The sequence below is a fragment of the Fundulus heteroclitus genome, chromosome 4 (assembly GCF_011125445.2).
Source record: "Fundulus heteroclitus isolate FHET01 chromosome 4, MU-UCD_Fhet_4.1, whole genome shotgun sequence".
NCBI lineage: Eukaryota > Metazoa > Chordata > Actinopteri > Cyprinodontiformes > Fundulidae > Fundulus > Fundulus heteroclitus.
In genome coordinates this window covers 24,451,364-24,463,734 of record NC_046364.1, presented here as the reverse complement: position 1 = coordinate 24,463,734, position 12,371 = coordinate 24,451,364, and positions in this window count along the sequence as shown.

Here is a 12,371-nt window from a genome sequence, read left to right as displayed (position 1 = left end):
TCGCAGTGTCATGAAAATTTAAAAGGCTCACATAAAGTAGAAACAGAGTTTGGTCTAAAATGGAACTGCTGCACACGTCTTCTGATGTTTAAATATTATTTGAAAGCCCACTGTGTTGCACCCATTGTCTATGATTTGACAGATAATTAGAAGACACAGCGTGATCTAAAAACAGTGTCTATTATTTAACCACCCTTTGTCAAAAGTAGTCAGTCAAATATCTCAGAGAAGTCCATGAAAACCTCTATACAAATATTCTTTAAGCTGACCATTAACCTTAGGTAAACTTTCAACTCTCTAATAGATTTTCTCTTAACTCTCAGCTGATGAAACCAAGCATGTTTGTCGATAAAATGATTTAAACAATCAAAAAAGTAGTTCCAAGTAAAATTAAAGTCCTCAAACTGTCAAGAATCCCGGGGGCTTTGATTATTCTGTGTTAGGTTCCTAGGGATCCGGCAGTCTTGGTTGTGTTTCCAACCTCATCTTTAGTCTGTTATTTTCAGTATTCTATCACAGTCAGTTTATGTTCTCTATCATTTAGGGTTAGGCTCGAGGACCCCACAGTTATTTTAGGTTTGTTGCCTTTAGGAATATTACCGGTAAAGTCTTGTCATGAGTTTAATTCCCTGTTCTGTATTCATGTTAGTAGTTCTCGTATCTCTTAAATTCGTTCCTATGTTAGTCTTCTTCTGTTGATTATTATTGTAGTACTTCTGTTAGATCTTTATTTTCTGCCTGCCGTCCTTAGTTTAGTTCAGTTATTCCTTCATGTCTTACCGTTCTTCCTGTTCCGTGTTTAATTTGTTCTCCCTCTACCCCTGCCAGTTCATTGCCCTTCCTTTCTTGCTTAATTGCCTTATTCATCTTACCTGTGTAATTTTTCCTCCACCTGCTGTTCTTTCCATCTCCTCGCCTATTTATTCTGTGTGCTTAGCCATACCCAGTGATCAGGTCTATCTACTCAGTTCTGGTCTCTTCTTTTTTCAGTGTTCCCTGTTTTTGAGTATTTATGAGGCATGTTGGTGATGAAAGCATCAAAAAGAGATGACTTGCCTGGATATTTAGAAATAGGGCGAGACTGTCAAAGGTCACACCCCGGGCAGTGTAGATGTGCAGACGTGAATGCAATACAAGCATAGGGATGGCAACAGAAGAGCCAGACTACCACGACAAGACAGATCAGGAGAGAAAGCTGGAAGTGGAAGAAAATCTGGTAATTTAGTAACAAATAATAATTTCAGACTTTTTTTTAAATAAATGAATGAATGAAAAGAATTTATTTCAGACAACTAACAATTAACAAATTAAACAAATAATAATAACAAATATTAATAAATAAATTTCAGAAATAAGTCAATTCCAGAAATTGACAAATAAAAATAATAAATAAAGAAATACTTCAAACAATCAACGAAGTACCACATAAAAAGTAATTGGTAAACATTAAATAACATTTTCTGTTCCAAATCAATTAAATCATTTGAACATAAATAGAAATGAGATAAACAAAATTTCCCTCTAAATAAACTTGCCAGTATATTTACCCTGATATCTGATATCGATAAATGTAAGTTGTCTCAAAACGGGTATGAATAAGTAAAACTTATATTTCAAACCCCTTCTCCCTCTAATTGCACTTAAAGTAACTTTAAAGTACCTTCCTGTTTAACAACTATGTTTTTGATCCAAAATTCACAAAAAAACAAAGTAAATAAACACAATTATATACACAACCCAACACCAGTACAGAAACCAGAAACTTTTGCAGGAGGACAAAATGCGTATAAAGAAATTTAGACAACAGGCAAGTGATCGTGGACTCTTGTTTTAATCTTAATTCCACTACATTGGCTTTCCATCCATTTTAGGACACTTATTAAGGGCATTGCCTACCTTATTTAGCTAAGTTATTGAGCTTTTCTATTGGCACCCTTCACCTTTTTAAATCAAAACTCAAGATTTTTGTTTCATTCAGATAGACTTTCAATTCTCTAAACTGTAGCGGCAATGGTTGAATCTACCTTGTTTTATTTATTTTGTTTCATCCACCTTGTTTTTAACCAGATTTTTTTTGTTTTCTTTTATGTCTCTCTGGGGTTTTGTTCCCTATATGGAATTTGTTAAGCACTGTGGTCAACATTGTTGCAGATGTGGAAAGGCTTGCATCCACTTTACAAGAGCATAGAACAGGCTGCCGTATTGCTGGTTAACAATATTTGGTTGGATACAAAGCCTTTATTGCCCTATTGTTTTATTGAAATTGGAGAGGAGATAAAAGTTTCCTTTATGTAAACAAAGGCCTATTAAACATTCATTTGTACCTCTTTCATTCAAACTGCTAAATAGCTGGTGGGTAGGAGATGAACAGAAAACAAGATGATTAGAAAAGATTATTGACATTTTTGTTATTTTAATTACTGTAGCTTGCTTTTATATTTAGCTTTTACACCAGCATTGGTTCAACACTACTTTCTCCTATGGATACGTAAGAAATCTTAAACCTTGAACCTGGAAAGCAAGATATACAGTGAAACATGATTCTTTGGATTAATGTTACTAAAATAAGGCATGGGTCAGTTTGATATTATTAAACTGAATAATGAGCCAAATAATACAACACAGAATGCTCACACGTTTCCCTTCCCTCCTCCATGTGCACAAACCGAGGCCACAATGACTTGACGTCAACAATGACACCTCCTGTAGCCACTAGATGGGGGTGTTTCAACACAAAATAGAGAATTACTCACCAGAAACTAATCATAAGATATATATAAAAAAACTTAGGGACTAAGTACATTTAGTATAATTTTATTTATTCCTTATAATAATATGTGTGGGTGTGGATTTGATTATCAGGACTGGATTGTTAACTCATAAATTGTGTCAGGATAAAATGTATGACATACCAGGTAGATGTGGTTGTTGTACTGCAAATGACTCCAACACTTCGATTAAAATACTTCTACTGTTAACTCTTTCTGTCGTTGCTAAACCAGCAGTAGTGGCTTGTCCAGCTGAATTGCTTCATGTCAAGTAGAATTGCTTTAGAGCTGTTCCCACACAAAACCATTATCTACGTTTAGTGGCGTGACACCCAGATGAGCCTTAAACAAAATAGCCACAGAGGTAATATTGCTGTCAGGAAACATATTTGAATAAAATATTTTGTGAAGGAAGGACAGGGACAGGCAGGCTTTGTTCTAACTAAAAACCAAATCAAGTGTTCAGTGAACTGTAACTCATTTTCAGTGTGTTTGATCACGTAAGTTCCAAAGAAAAGTGTATTCAGACTGCTGGAGCTTGATGTAAGTCTGTGCTAAATACACATGTGTGAGTAGCGCACTATTAGGGAGTTTGTCCTAGAACTGGCAGCCTTGCTTCTTTCAGTCTGCCCCAGAGCAGCTGTGGCTACAAACATAGCTCACCATCATCAGTCTGTGAATGACTGAATGTAGTGTAGAGCTCTTTGAAGCTGATAGAGTTAAGTTTAATAGCCCCTTTATTCTGGAAAGAAAGCCAACACAAACAAGTTTTTAGACTCTTCTCAAAGAGACAGAGGGCAGAAGAGCCAGAAACGTGAGGCCGTTTTCATCACAGTCTCAGCTCCATCTGCGCTGGTTACCTCTGTCCATTTGCCTTTATTATCAGACATCAAAGAAGTGGCAGGCGGAGTCAAGTGCTCACAACATGGGGGTAAGAAACAAAAGAAAAGGCAAGGGGGGTTTTACAACATGGGGTTGGCACACACAGAGGTGTAGGATTAACACATATAGCAAGAGACTCCTTGTCTAGGCCTGTGTGAAGTTAAAAAAGTAGAACAGTCCTTAATAAAAAGATAAAAAGAAAATGATTACATTCACATTTCTTCTAACAGAGGCTATTGAACTTAATAAAGCACTATACAAGTACAAGCCATTTACTGTATCTAAGGAGAATCAGTTCATACATTTGTTGGAAATAATATATTTCTATTTTGTTTTAAATATAACCCCTGAAATCCATAAAGCACATGAACATCTCTGAGTTGTGGATATCTGAAAGTGTAATGAAGTGTAATGAAGCAATGTCCTGTTCTGAGATCATCAAGAATGAAAGCCTTTCTAATAGCAGAGAAGTTTCTTTAAAACAAAGTCATGACTGTATGTGCAGGTACTGCAGAAAGTCTTATGATAACATTATTCAGTGTAGAGGGACCAATACAAAGATACTGAGTCACAAAACGCTGGGCCAAATTGACCAGTGAGAGGACACAAAGTTGAAGTGCATGAAAAAAACACACACATTTTAACCTTTTGTACAATAGCCCAACACAAAGTTTTTCATAAATTAGAGGGCAAATAATTGTGCAAAACATAGGGACAAACAAAATCTTATTTTCTGTCAGGATCTTGGCAAAAGTGAATTTTCTCTGAGGGCCAGTGACAATGTCTCATTTTATTGAAAAAAAAAGCTGATGAGATAAATCTAGTTATCTGTCTGATGTCTATCTCTCTCGATGCTTCCTCTTTTCTTCTGTGTAATCTGATTTACATATTGTTTTTAACAGGCTTTTTTGTCCTGCTGTCACATCAGCTGTGTTTATCAGCTGTAGCTTCACATCATATAAAACCATCGATCTCATGCTCAAACAAAGGCAGGATATGACTTTCTTAATATTCAAACCTCTTTTAGTGAATTGTACTGATGGGTCTGACCAAAGCAAAAACTGTAATTTATTTAACAAGCAGCATAGACCATATATTAAACATTTAACAATTTAATGCATGTTTATGAAATATATCACCTGACCAAGGGTGTTGTTATGATCAGAAATACTTTAATAATCCTTAAACATTCGGGACTTTACCCATCCCTGAAAGATTACAACATTCACAGAACAGCAGTGTTTGAATTAATTTCAAATTAAAATAATATAGAAAATTCTGTTACATTAAATAGGCATTTTTTTTGTTTGGTTTGTTTGTTTGTTTGTTTGTTTTTCAATGTATTTGAACTAAACAACAACTGTATACAGTCCTTTATTTAGTTATTTTGTCATCTAACACAATTTTCTGTTTTAGAATTTATAGTCCCAACAAATCATCCATTCATAATCTTCTATGTTCCTAAATCATAAAAGAGACACGATTTTAAGGTAATCAACTTCGAACATGATTTTGTTGTGACCTCGGCAAAATGTTTAAAAAATATGAGCCTCATAATATCAGTGACTAATGCTGCCTAGTTGTTATGAATATATTTTTATTTTAGCGTATCTTTTGTTTTATAAACCATCGCTGTTGTCAATAGAATTTAGTTTGTCGAGCATTTAGGCTACGTCCACACAGCAGTGTGAACAGCCCAATTCAAATATTTTCACCCCCCCAAAAAATCGGATTTGTGCAACATCCATATGTGGCACTAATTTGGATATAAATCTGATTTTTTTCAAAGCGTCGCCAGTCTGAACGGCCATGTCGCATTTTATCCACTTTTCACGTCACTCTCCTGTCTCTCACTTCACATCCACACACAGTAGAAGCAGTTAGAGCTCCATAGAAGACCATTGTTAATAATAATCATGTGACCGGGGTTACACGAAGCGTACACTTGGTCAGCAAGCCGAAGATGTAATTTTCCTTGATTTTGTGGAAGGAGGCTCAGGGGAGGACTAACTGGAATTTGAAATAGGAGTAGGTCGGATTGGTCTTCAAGCTGTTTTCCCTGAGGCATCGTGTCTGTCAGGACAGGCGACCATCTGACTTTCCAATAGTTCTGCGGTACTGCATGTAGATGGTGCCACGTCTGTTTGTGTCAGCTCATAGCGCCCATTGCTGGGGTTCAGGACAGAAGGTCATTGGTCCTTGTGGTATAGGCATACAACATGGCTTTATACCTTTAAGAATCTTTTAACTTTTTCTTTGGGGTGCAGAAAAATGCCAGCAGGTGGTCTGGACTAATGAATCAAAATTTTAAATATTTGGATGTAGCAGAGGGAAGTTTGTTAGTCAACAGGCTGGAGCGTGAAGCTCTCTACACCAGTACACCATGACACAAAATGTATTTAATTCTTCAATATCTGCCTTAAAACTGTCATTGCTGACCTCTATGGGTTGGAACGTGGGTAGTGCGGTTTAATTTTCCTGTTGGTTAAAATAGTACAGCTTGGTACACTTGTACATCACCTCCCCCACGTGTCAGGAGTTGGATTTACGAGTATTTGAGCTTTCAGGTTATCTTTACTTGAGATAATTTAAATATGGGACTTGATTGTTCTTTATACAGCAATATTGGCAGAAAATGGATGGATGGATGGATGGATGGATGGATGGATGGATGGATGGATGGATGGATGGATGGATGGATGGATGGATGGATGGATGGATGGATGGATGGATGGATGGATGGATGGATGGATGGATGGATGGATGGATTGTTTTTTTATCATTATTACCTTCCTTCAACAACTGGAGGGAGGTTTCAGTCAAAAGGGCAGGAAAAGCTCTGCTCACCTGTCACGTTTGACATGACGACCGTCAGATACACGAAACGGTAGAATAATGATAAACAGGGATACATCTCATTTATAAGCTGTAATTATTTCTTATTAAAGTGAGACATAAAACAAAACATTTCTTATGTATGCAGAACGTCATGATAAAACAACTTTTTTTCTTTATTTTAAAGAATAATTATTATTGCCTCTAAGACAAAATTTAACAGCAGAAATTCTCCATTCATTAAAAATGCTTTTGTGTGTCCTGGGTGTCTGGAGTGAATATGTGAAGGATGTGAGCTTTCTCTTTCTTTGACAGCAGCTCCCAAACTGCCAGCAGTAGACACAGTTCACTCATTTAAATGGAGTGGACCAAATCTTTGAACTTCTTACCCACAAGGGACACAGTATTTGATGATCAGGTGCAAAACGTCCACTTTTTGCTGATGGTTTTTAAATGTTTGAATGAGTTAGCTCCCCTCTATCTTTCTGAGCTTTTGTTGGTCCATGTACCAGCTCGTTCAACAAGATCGTATTCAACTGACTTTGTTTGTGCCAAGATCACGGCTGAAAACTAGAGGGGACCAAGCACCGATACTCTGGAACTGCCTTCCTCTGAGTATTAGAACAGCCCAGTTGCTTTGTTAAAAACCCACCTGTTTGTATTGGCTTTTAACTCATGATGAACAGTGTTTTTAGTATTTTTAGTATTTGAACTTTCGCTGTGTACAGCACTTTGGACAGAGGCATCTATATTAAAAGTACTATATAAATTTGACATTGATATTGCTCTCTCCCTTTCCTCTCATTTTTCTCTTTCACCTATTCTCCCTTTTAACATTTTGTCTCATCTGTCTCTTTTCTTTATTTCCTTTTTTACCTTCCCTTTTCTGTGTCCATTGAACATGAAATAGTCCCAGCATAAAATCTAATAAAGCTAATAAATAGTTGGACTACATTGCCCAGTATCTAACATAAGGCCAAAAGAAATGTAACTTTTATATTGAAAAAACTTCCTAGGTTTATTGTTGTTAGTGTGTACTCCCGGCACGGGCTGGCTAAAGGCTCCTACATACTCGGGTATACTGGTCGCATACTGTGAGCGCTGACTCACGGATGTATTAACCTTCCTCGTCAAGCCTACAATTGCCCACTTTTCTTGTGGCAAATTCCAACAATTTCCACACTTTCTGTCAGCGGGACGAAGCGGTAGAACGGATGGTAAGATTTGTGATTAGCTAGGTGAGCACCTAGAGCCGTGTCTTTTCTAGCAGGCTCCCACCAACAGGCTCCCACCTCAGAACAAAGATGGACTGTGATGCTGCACGTCCTTGTGACCGCCTGCTTTGAGCAACTCAGTGTATCAAGCTCGGTGTCACATATAAAACAGTTTGATGTAAAGACTTCTTACCACTGAGAAGTATAGTGTACAGGTAGTGTGACACCACGTACCTGTATGCACAGAGTCCGCCTCGAGTATGCGTGGACCTCTGGGGAGTGAAGTACGCTCAAGTATGTGACGGCCTTTACATGAATGCACTTTTGATATTACAGTCAGGCAGTGTTGTAGACAGCTCAGGAGTCCGATCAGGTAGTGACACAGTGTACCGTAATGCTCCGAATATCCACTGGGCGGAGTGGCTTCATTGCTTACCAAAGTTCAACAGATTTTTGAGCATATTATACCACATATAATCGGTCAGTAAGCACAATAGTAATCATATTTAAGGTGCACCGGATTATAAGGCGCACCATCGATTTTTTGAGAAATTCTAAGGATTTTAAGTGCGCTTTATAGTCTGAACAATATGGTAAATGAAATAAAAATCTTGGCATTATAGTATGTTTTATGTCAGAGTAGGGGTCTTGCTAAGGAAGAACTGGAGATGTACATCTCTCAAAATAAAATATTTATTGCAATTAAATTATTTTCATTTTGTGCAGTGAGATTTGGCACAAGCATGTGGTACTGTGAAGCCTCGCTTCTGTCAGTCTGCTCCACGGAAGCTGTGGCTACATTGTAGTTTACTACCGTCAGTCAAAGAAGGGTGAGATGCAGAGACTGGTGTGAGATGACATGTAGGCACTGTAGGGCTTGCTAAGGCAAAAAACTAGCAGGTCATGGCAAAAGAGAATGAGATGCAATTACACCAAACCACACCAGAGTGTTAGAACAAAAATACACAAAAACATATTAAGTATACCTGTTTTGTTATAATCAGCCAGTCACACAAGCATCCACTCACCACATCTAAGCATATAGGCCTAATGAAGGAAATTATTGAAATTCAATTTGAGCATTAGAATGGGCAAGAAAAAATATTTAAGTGACTTTGAAGATGGCACTTTTGTGATCCTGGACAGGCTTAGTATTTAAGAATCTGCTGATCTGATCGGATGCCTACACACACACACACACACACACACACACACACACACACACACACACACACACACACACACACACACACACACACTCTCTCTCTCTCTCTCTCTCTCTCTCTCTCTCTCTCTCTCTCTTTTGGTTTTACAGAGAAAGGTCCAAAAAACAGACAGTAGGTAAAAGTTGTATGGATGAAGTATTGTGCAATTATACACTGTTTAATGTTATTTAATGTTTATTAAATAAACCTCTGTCTGTTAAGTATTGTCTGGTGATGATCAGCTCTTAAGCTGATATCAAGACAATGGTTGAAAGGGATGAATTCGAGCACTAGCGATCTTTTAACAGCAAAACCTGCACACACATAGAATAAAGGAGTGACAACTTCTTTATTCAAGAACTGTCATGGTTGAGTTCTGGTTTGACTTCATTTTACTGTTATTTTCATTTTTTCATCTCATGTGGGTTTGGTTTGACTTTATTTATTGTTAGTTTTCATTGTCATCAGTTATTTTCTGTCATCTTCACTTCACCTCCTCAGTAGTCAGTCACACCTGTGAACAATTTACTAGTCAATTAGCCAGACTCTTGTTCCACCTGTGAAGTGCTCTATTTAAACCTCCCTCTGCCTTCAGTTCAGCACTGGGCCGTCTTCTGCTATCCACCACTCCATGCCAGTCCCTCAGTAAGTCTTTGTGTTCTACTGTTCGTTCCTGGAGAAGCTCCGCTCTTTGTCCAGGTGTCTTCTGTGAATTGCTAACCTGACTAGCCGCCCAGAAGAAGTTCTGCTCAGAGTCCTGGTGTTGCTATGAGGCCTGCTAGCCGAGCAGCACCTAGTGATTGTGGACTCTCTCTCTCTCCGGGCCATCAGCTCCTGCCATCACCTACATCCCTGACCTTCTGCAGCCCTGAACCTCCGGTCTTCATCATCCTCCATCCAGCACACTTCCTTTAAATAAAAACTCTTAAACTTTAGTCCCGTGTGCGCTTCCTGAGTTCTTCAGTAAACAAACCCTGACAAGAATTTAATAACAGAAATAAAATGAACATCCAGAAAACATCACTATGTAATGCTGTTTATCTGAATTCACACAATATTTCAATTAACAAATCCTCTCTACTAGGCTAGTGAAACTTAATGACGATTACGGCTTTGAACTAAAACCCCATTTCCCACATCCTTCCTATTTTGGGATAAAGCTCAGACTAGCTGGGGTTCTAAAGACCTCTGAATCAGAGTATTACCCTGATTAGAATTCCTGTGAGACCTTTTTCAGCTAGATAAGTAGGATACGACTGATCTACTAACCACCTCCGTTCTAGGGCCACACCCTTCTGCAGTGGACAGGTCAGGCAGCCTAGTAGCCTGAAGCCACCTGTTTCCTGACCACCGCCCTAGTTAAGGGTGGCTCCTACTTCTATAAATCGGCACTTGTTACACGATCAGTATTTTTTAAAGACTCAAAAGTCCCTAAGGGTGTTGTTTGAAAGTTTGGGCTACAGGTAACCTTTTAAGACCTCCAAAATATTTCTAGAACCTTGCACCATGACTGTTTTACAATCATAGAAGAACTGAGAAAATGTTGACTCAATAAGAGAATGTCCACAATTTCTAATAAAATTTTATATGCTTCTTTAGTTAGTATGCTTTAGCAAGGGATTGCAAACAGCATTAAGCAATTTAACAGATTACAAATTAATATTTAATCAACGTCCTATCTCTTATCTAAGACTGCTTACTAATACATACAGGAGAGGATTTTAAATTTGGAGGAGCAGACTGACCCAAACCCCAGATGGAATCCCAAAGTGACTTTGATTGCTGGATAAGGAGTTGCCCACTCCGAGTGCCCCCCAGAACCCCAGGAACCCCTCCATCCAGCCACCGCCCCCTATTCCACTAAGTGATGGTGCTGATCAAAGGAGCCCAAAGAGATCGATCAGATGTGGATGCAGATGCTGTCTCAAGATTAATATGATCCAACAAAAGATCTCTATACTGATTGATACTGAGATTCTCCTTACTTTTCCAATTCATGAGGATAGTTTTCTTTGCGATACATAATGCAGTGAAAACCATGTAATCTATTTTGTTTTCCGGAGGGCTTTCCTCAAAGTTACCGAGCAAGCAAACTGATGGGGAAGGTGAAATTTTACAACTCAGGCACCTTGATAAGTCCTTACATATCTGTGTCCAGAACCTCTGGACTGGTGTGCATAACCATAACGCATGAAAATAATTATCAGGATGATTGCCTATGCAGTGTGGACAGATATTAGATTGTGCCAAACCCATCTTGAATAATCTTTGTCCTGTGTAATGTACTCTGTGAAGGATTTTGTATTGTATTAGTTGTAAGTTGGTGTTTCTAGTCAATTTGAAAGTTCCTAGACATGTCTGAGCCCAGAAGTTTTGTTCAAAGGTGACTGATAGATCCTCTTCCCATTTCATATTAGGAAGAAATATTGAATCATCTATTTTAGTCGGTGTCCTGTATGATTTAGACAGTAGTTTGGGGGGGGGTGGAGGGGGGGGGGGTAAATCTAGGAACTCTAATATATTAGTTGGGATTTGTAAACCACCTTTAATATGTTTAAATTTATTTCTAATTATAGATTTAAGTTGTTCATATTCCAAGAATATATTTTTACTAATGCCATATTGCATATTTAGCTTGGCAAAAGTGATGAACTCACACCATTATTCTCAGTGACTACCTATCTGTATATCATTATCGATGCATTTTAATTGTATTTCTTCAATAATGGTGCCTTGTGTATAGATACATGTGTAAATGCTAGTGTCCCATAAACTGATCGCAACACATGGCCTTAAAATATCAAGTTCTTTTCAGTTGTGAACAACAGGAAATAAAAAAGCATTCTCTCTTTCTGCATGTTTCCCCTTTTCTTTGTAAATAAGAATCCGGTTTAAATGCCAAGCTGTTTCATACAAGGCATTTCACTTCGGTTCCACTTTGCTCTCAATGAAGGCATTTTAAGTAATAGATAAGATAAGAAAAACTCCCTTATTGTCCCATAATGGGGAAATGTGTGTGCCAAAAGAGGAAATCTTGTTTGGGTTGATGCAAACAAGTATGGTATTGATCTGAAACCTCTGACTGCTGAGTGTTGATCAGAGCGACAGCCTGGGGGAGAAACTGTCTCTGTGGCGGCTGGTTTTAGCAAATAGTGCTCTGTAGCTCCGACCTGAAGGTAAAAGTCCAAACCTTTTGTGTGCAGGATGTGTTAGGTCTGCAGACATGTTAGCGGCCCTTTTCCTGACCCAAGTGCTGTCCTGGATATGGAGTGGTCAGCCCCAATGACCACTCCATATGCGTTATAATCTGGACCTGTCCGTTTTGTGGGTAAGCCGAACCACACGGTGATGGACGGATGGACACAGGACAGACTAAATGATGGCAGTGTAGAAGATGAGCAGCAAATCGTGTGGAAGATTGGACATCTTGAGTTGCTGAAGGAAGTACAGTCTCTGCTGGACCTTCT